Raw genomic sequence first — 7,461 nt, 5'->3', positions numbered from 1 at the left:
CTGGGATTCGAACCCGCGTCCTCCCAACTGTCAGTCCGCGACGCTAACCACTTCACCACCGCGGCCGGTTGATGAAGTGATTGTACACGGGTTCAAGTCCTGCATGGATGGTGGTTTTGGTGCTAGTCTTTCACGTGAGATGATAAACTGAGGGTCCATGAGGAGCACCCACTTATCACAGTGAAAGAACCCACGGAAATCAAAGGGCTGTCCCTGAAGGAAAACAAGGTTGAAAAATCTCTTTGGTGGAAATTAAGTACACGCAAATACAAAATAAGTAAAGAAAGTTGGCAATGCATTGTGAAGACACACTATCCCTTTGGAGAACGGTCTGAATTTCACACATTCAAATGCAGATACATGCTCACAAGTTTTCACTCGATTGATAAATCAGCTAACTGACCACTCTGATTCATTTATCAATAAGTACGTAAAACTACATCCAGTTATTCATTCAGTTGGTGGTTCAGTTGACATTGTCAGATACAATGTTGGTCAACTAATAAATAAAATGATCAACAAATTTGTGCACTGCTTTATTAAAACCACCAACCTGTCCATTGCCACAGTCAAACACCATGGCCCCCACACAAGGAGGAAACACACAGAAGTCTTCATCACTCTCATCACTGCAGTCTGACCGGGAGTCACACAGCAGGGAGTAAGGCACCAACTCCAAGTTGTTGGAGCACTGAAAAGATGGCGGAAGTGGCGTCACTCGTGCCAGACACGAGGTCGAGGCAGTGACGTCATGATGCCAACAATCTGTATGCACGTCACACGCCAAAAACGACTGTGTCAAATGGCCTCGGGGACAGTGGATGAAACGGTCATGATGCTCAGTGAAATGTTCTGTTGGCGTGGCCAGCTGAGGGGAGGTGGTGAGCACAGTCCTGTTGGCTTTCAAATGGCGCTCACAGAGAAAATTGGCTTGTCTCCGTTGATCACAGGATGTCGTTGCCAGAGATAGCAAACTTTCTCTTGGCCTTAAAACATAAAGTGAACAGTCGAACATTGTGCACACACACACACACGCGCGCTTGCTTGCACACACACACACACACACACACACACATGTGCACACAGACGGACAAGTTTTGACGGTTTCATCTAATTACTCCATTCGTTCCACTTTGGTATACTGTACCAGCCAAACCAGCCCTATCAGTTATAATATAATCAAGTCTATTAGAAACACAAATAGTGAAGTACCTCGTCTTATTTCGTTGATCCAAGCGAACTAAATGTCTTCAGTTGTTTTTGAAAAAAAAGCAGCTTTGGACCACCTTACAGATAAATGCCTCAGTGTTACCTTAGATTGTTCCCCATTCCATATATTAATTTTTAGATCCACATGTGATTTGGCACAAATTTATTGATTGTTTTCCTTTGTGTCTTTCAAAATATAAGGAAATTATAATATTTACTATACAGATACATATGATAGATATAAGAGAATGAATGAATGAATGTTTTACTGCATTCAGGCCATAGGCATTCATTGCACTGGGATGCTGGGAAGGGGGACGTGCTGACAATAGCATTCCGTTGACATTCCTATAGATATAAGAGAGAGAGAGAGAGAGAGAGAGAGAGATTACCAAAATGTAGTACGGGATCTATACATGCAGAAGGGTTTCCCTGTTGTGATGTTGACTGCAGAGTAGAAACTGATACTTTTTGATGACCATTGCAGCAAGGCACTGTACCTGGAAAGAAAGAAAAATATCAATAGTCCATTGCTTTTGTGTGTGGTTCGACAATCAGTATACAGTCTCCACACTTTGACGCCTCATTGAAACAAACTGAAAATGACAAACAAAAACAACAACAAACAAACAGCAACCATGTTGACCTTGATTGTGATTCAGAGTAACGTGGTACTGAAGGAAGGATGCTGTCCAGTCTGCTGGCTAGGTGACGTGGACGTCATACTCCAACAGTCAGCTACGGTCTCCTGGGGTTCAAGGACTTGTGTCATAGGGGTCAAGGATTTGTGTTACCATGGTCTAGATGAAGGCATGCCCAGTTCAAGGTTTATCCTAGGGCAGGGAAAGATGTCAAAGCATCATCCTCAGTAGAACATATTGTACGTCACTTGGGGCCTAGTATAAGTCAGCATGAACTGTCCGTGGAAAGGTGACACTGCCCAAAGTCCCTGATGAATGGAATGTTGTGCTGAGATCAATGGGAAATAGTCTGTGTATTGTTTGCACTCCATCGTCAGGTTTTGTAAACCACGTAATGTTATGTAAAGTGGTATATGGAATATGTTTAGCAGAAAAAATGAGAAACAGTCTTAGTTCCTGTAAACAGTCTGAGGATAACATGAAAAAAGAAACAAAAAAAGTCTGAGGATAACATGCACCAGCCACTGTGGCAGCCTTGTTGCGGACTGATGACTGTCTCTGTCTCTGCTGGTTGCAGGACTGTATTACGAAAGGAAGTGTACAGAACAGCCTTGTTCCGTAGTCAAACATTACTCGAAATGAATCCTATTCGCAGCATGGTTATCATCTTGATTCTTTTTTTCTTTTCTTTTTTTAAACAGAATATGGACAGTTTCTGTGGCTTTTCATATCATTGTCTCCTGGTGGTCTCAGTTTCATTTTCCTCCCTACGCCCATGCTCATGGTGGACCTTGGTGGCAGTCTCCACTTCAGTGGAGGTACTGTACTTACCTAGTCTGCTTCCATGGCTAAGCAATTATTCCCGCGTAGTTTTTCTGCATGCTGAATAAGAATGTGCACTACTGAACATTACCAAAGTGACCCAGCAGCAGTTTCGGGTCTCCACAGGTGTGTGGCTTCATGACAATCTGACACTAACATCTCCATGTGGGGTGCTGGGTGTGGGTTTGCGACAGATGAACTTGGGTGATGCTCTGTGTGACACGCTCTGTATGAGTTGTGTGATGGTAATGGTGCCACTGAAACCAGTACGGACGATTAAAAAATTCGAGAAAAATAAACAAACAAACAAACAAAACAAAACAAACAAGCAAAAAACAAACAAACAAAAAACAACAACAAAAAACAAAACAAAAAAGAACACAAAAAACCCCCACCAAGAACATCAAGGAAAAAAAACAAAAACAAAAAACCGCGCAGTTTACCAAAAAGTTGAATTCTAGCTGTCACGATATTCTTTCACGAGATATCAATTGACATGCTAGAAATATTTTGCACGTTCTATGAACCTGTCTCCAATACTTACATTGCTGGCAGAGAGAAATCTGTAGATTGTAGCCCAATATAAACATCTGAGAAGTCTATCACCTGCAAAATATTCATTACTTCATTCCACTCCGTTGGGGTCACTAAGTTCGCCAGATGAGCGTCACGCAGACGACACTGATCCGCCGCTTCCTGCCACGTCAGAGGGTCGTTCGGAATGACGTATTCATAACAGGCATCGCTGACAGAAATCTCTCCTTCACTGCAATGAGGTTTACCAGCGTACGGACATACAGCTTCGTCCTCTCCCCCAGAACAGTCAGCCATGAGATTGCAAGGAAAGTGCTGCTGGAAGTCTGCCCAGTGTGGCACGGAACAATTCCATACGTGACCAGGTTGTTGCAGTAGAACAGCAGACTGGTTGTGAAAAGAGTAAAGCATACGGAAGCCAAGTCTTCCATAGTGAGGGCTGTAGGTCCGTCCTGTAAATCGGACTCTAACAACTTCGCCATACATAATGAAAGGAGGGTGCCATTGTTTGGAGCAGGATTTCGTTAATGTGTTAAATTTTGTGTAATTATGCTTTCTAAAGGAAAGGTAAACATTCTCAGCTTCGTTACAAAACAAAGGGGAATCCAGCTGAGACCGTGGGAAGCTGATCATAACCCTATGGCCTTTAGGCACTTTGACAGTGATGCCTTCATTTATATTATACATACAAGTGAAGTTGCCTCCCCAGCATTTCGTCTGCACGTATCCTGAAAAAAAAAGAAAAAAAAAGCTTTCAAACAGAAGCAGAATGCACGATAGAAATGGTCAGTGTATGCTGCCTCGGTCAGAATTTGTCGGACACTATTATTGACATGACCATGAGTCCACAATAACTGTCGTGGAAATGACTGCAAAGACATGACTTTGGTATTACAGTATGGTTAGGGGGACGATGCCTTTGTACAACAGAAGAATTCATTTCTGTGTTTCTACACTCAGGACATCAAATAATCAAATCTGTTAAACTCTCTCTCTCTCTTCTCTCTGTCTCAGATAATATATATTTATTAGTGGATTAGGAAGAGAAAAGGTCAGGGAAGGTGCAGATTTATCTTGCACGAGTGCATGACAGTTGAAGTTTCAAATACAGTTGATTTGCTTGCTTTTTGTGATTGGGCTCCAACCTGCACCCTCTCATCTGACAGTCTGTAACGCTAGTAACTGTGTCACGGCGGTTCGATTATGAATCTGTGTATTAATCTGTCTGTTCGCCTGATCATCCACTTTATAAGACGGTAAGCAAAAAAGAATACAAGCATGTTTTCATCAGTTTCTGCACAGTTACACAGCAAATGAAGTTTGAGAAGCAAACGCTTGTAAAAAAAAAAAAAAAAAAAAAAAACCAACAAGAGAGGCAAGGCCTTCAAGACTCACTTGCGATAAATTAAGTCCCCTAGCATTAATTACAGAGTAATTTCCCTTTTTTTACTCTCTGCACCAAAACGTTTGCAAAATAAATAAAAATTCCATGCTTAGCAAAAGAAGTTCCTGTTTGAACAAAAGATAATAATGACTCCTCTTGTTGCTGTGTCAGAATAAGAGGTCAAAGTGCCAAGTTTAGAGAATACAAAAAATGTAAACAGTAAGTGCAGTTTGCATATAATTAGGCTTCTTTTTTTATTTTTTTTGTGCCCATCCCAGAGGTGGAATATTGTTTTAAAGAAGATGACTGGAAAGAACTGAATTTTTCCTATTTTTATGCCAAATTTGGTGTCAACTGACAAAGTATTTGCAGAGAAAATGTCAATGTTAAAGTTTACCACACACACACACACACACACACACACACACACACACACACACACACACACACACACATACAGACAACCGAACACCGGGTTAAAACATAGACTCACTTTGTTTACACAAGTGAGTCAAAAACAACAACAAAAAACACCCCCCCCAAACCCCACCCCCCACACACACACACACAGATATCCTCACGCGCGCAAGTGCACACACAAAACCATAAACGCGCACATACATGCAGCCACATAGACACGCACGTACACACTATTGCTCATTCGTCAACACATTTACAACTTAACTAGATGTGCACATCTCTCTCTCTCTCTCTCTCTCTCTCTCTCTCTCTCTCTCTCACTTGAGCACGTACGCATTGTTACTGTGCATATACTGACCAGTTTTTTCAGAAGTACTCCTTTTAATAATGAGGTCATATTGGAAGAACGCCATTCCGTACTTGATATGTATATCCACTGTGTCATTATTGACAAACTGGGGATTATACCGAAACCCAAGTGTCAAACGGTTATCCCATTGTACAATGTTTACACGTTTCATGTGCTCACACCCAAGAATTTCCCCATCTCCCGTCTTGATGGTGACACTGAGACTCTCACAGTTAACCACCATCTTCTTGATTTCCATTCGCAGTAGAGGATCATCTCCAAACATTTGTGACGGGGTCTGCAACGTGAAGGAACACATAAGGCCAGTATCCCGCTGAAAGGTAAAGCCTTGTCTGGGTGCAGAAAGGGAAATAAAACCTTTATGAGACCGATAAAAGGTTTTGACAACGGTTTCATCGCCATATATACATCGCCATATTTTCGGTGAGGTGAGATTTACTTCGATTGAGTGATATGAGTCAAACCACACTGTAGATGAAGAAAAGTGGTATCATCTCAAATCTAATACAATTCAAAACACAGTCAAGTATTCATCTACTTAAACGACGGATAAGGTGGAGTCAACTCATAGTAAACAAACATTTCAATGGATGCTAACATTTGTGATGATAGACGACTCATAATAACAAAACTCACTGGAGTCTCCCATCAGACCAACGGACGAGTAGGCAGGCAGGCTTATCTGTCGGTGTGTGTCCTCATATGAGAGAAGAGGCCGATTCTGGATGTGCAGCACTTCCCACAGGTGTTGCGCACCAGGCGATGGTCCGACCAACAGACTGCTTCTCTCATGCAGCGTGTAATGGAAACATCACCTCTGTCCCTCTGCCGGACAACCACATAGTCCAGCATGTGCCATTCTTAGAGCGGGGGTGTATCCATGTGTTCTAGTACTTGTCCGCTTGTTGGAAGAGGGTGCTGGTGATGGTCAGTCCATGCTGCGCGCAGAGCGAGTGCAAAAGCAGTCCGTTGGAGTTGTACTTGGCAGTGCTGTGCTGTCCTAGGACTTTTGGCCACGAGGAGAAGTCCACACCGACGCGGGCATTGAAATCTCCAAGGATGATCAGCCTGTCCTTTCTGTCTACCGCTGAAATGGTGCGGCTGAGCTCCTCGTAACAGCCTTCATGTTGGAAAGTCCTGTGAAACATATGGCGGACGTAGCATCTGAACTCATGGACATATTTTACGCGTATTTTGACTCTCATGAGTTGAGCTGCAGACTGCACATTAGTCACGATTATTATTCACTGTTAACGATAGGAATTAACTGCTATTGTACAATCTACAACGACAAGAGATTTTCGCCAAAGAACTGGTAAAACGAGTGAAGAAAGAACCAGTTAAGTGATAAGCAGTTCATTATTGTCCCCCTTGCTTGCTTCCCTACCACAGACTTTTTTCTGATAAATGCCAAGATGTGATGGAGTCCAGAATAGTTAAACAGCAATGTCTTTTTTTCCCTTGCATAGGTTATATTTTCTTTGCAACATCGTCACCATCACAATTTCACAGTAAATGTCACATCAATAAAACAGAATGACAATTTACGACATCGCTAGCAACAGTAACACATGTACAATATGGTGGCGGTTTGTAATGGTATGTCTGATTTACAAACAAATCAACCCAAACGAACAAGCAGGAAAGAATGGAAGAAAGAAAAATGGGAACACACCACAACAACAACAACGTCAACAAAAGAACAGAACATAGAACATGACATTTTGATTCTCAGCTGACAAGCACATCGTGACAGTCAGATCTCATAGATCACAAGGAATATCCAAACGAACCAATCAACCTAAGAGCAGTCAATATATGTTTCCAGACCTGTGGAATCACGTCTGGCTCTCTATAAACTTGGTAAAATCCATGTTCCATCACTAAAACTAAGTAGGGTAGCCGTTTAATCATTGAAAAAAAACAATACCGGTAATTCATTTCCATTAGGTGTATTGCTTTTCTGTTGTACTCGTATTTGAGTTCAGCAATGAATGCGTGTAGAACAGGTTTATCGTTATCAATCCTACATTTGGATATAAAACATTTTCTTCTGTCAAATCAAAAAGATCACCTGTGTT

At 42.0% G+C, this 7,461-nt stretch overlaps 1 long non-coding RNA gene across 1 annotated transcript; it reads right to left on the bottom strand.

Moving 5' to 3' along the window:
• Window positions 1–849: 849 nt before the first annotated feature.
• LOC143274688 (uncharacterized) lies at window positions 850–3,730 on the bottom strand. The gene is made up of 3 exons (XR_013053295.1): window positions 3,217–3,730; window positions 1,602–1,709; window positions 850–986 (listed from the first exon to the last, which is right to left on the bottom strand). It is a non-coding gene; the product is annotated as an uncharacterized LOC143274688 (long non-coding RNA).
• Between the last annotated feature and the right edge of the window lie 3,731 nt (window positions 3,731–7,461).

Source organism: Babylonia areolata, chromosome 29 (assembly GCF_041734735.1).
Source record: "Babylonia areolata isolate BAREFJ2019XMU chromosome 29, ASM4173473v1, whole genome shotgun sequence".
NCBI classification, from domain to species: Eukaryota; Metazoa; Mollusca; class Gastropoda; order Neogastropoda; family Buccinidae; genus Babylonia; species Babylonia areolata.
Note: the sequence above shows the minus strand (reverse complement) of the source record. Positions and strands in the feature narration are given on the sequence as shown.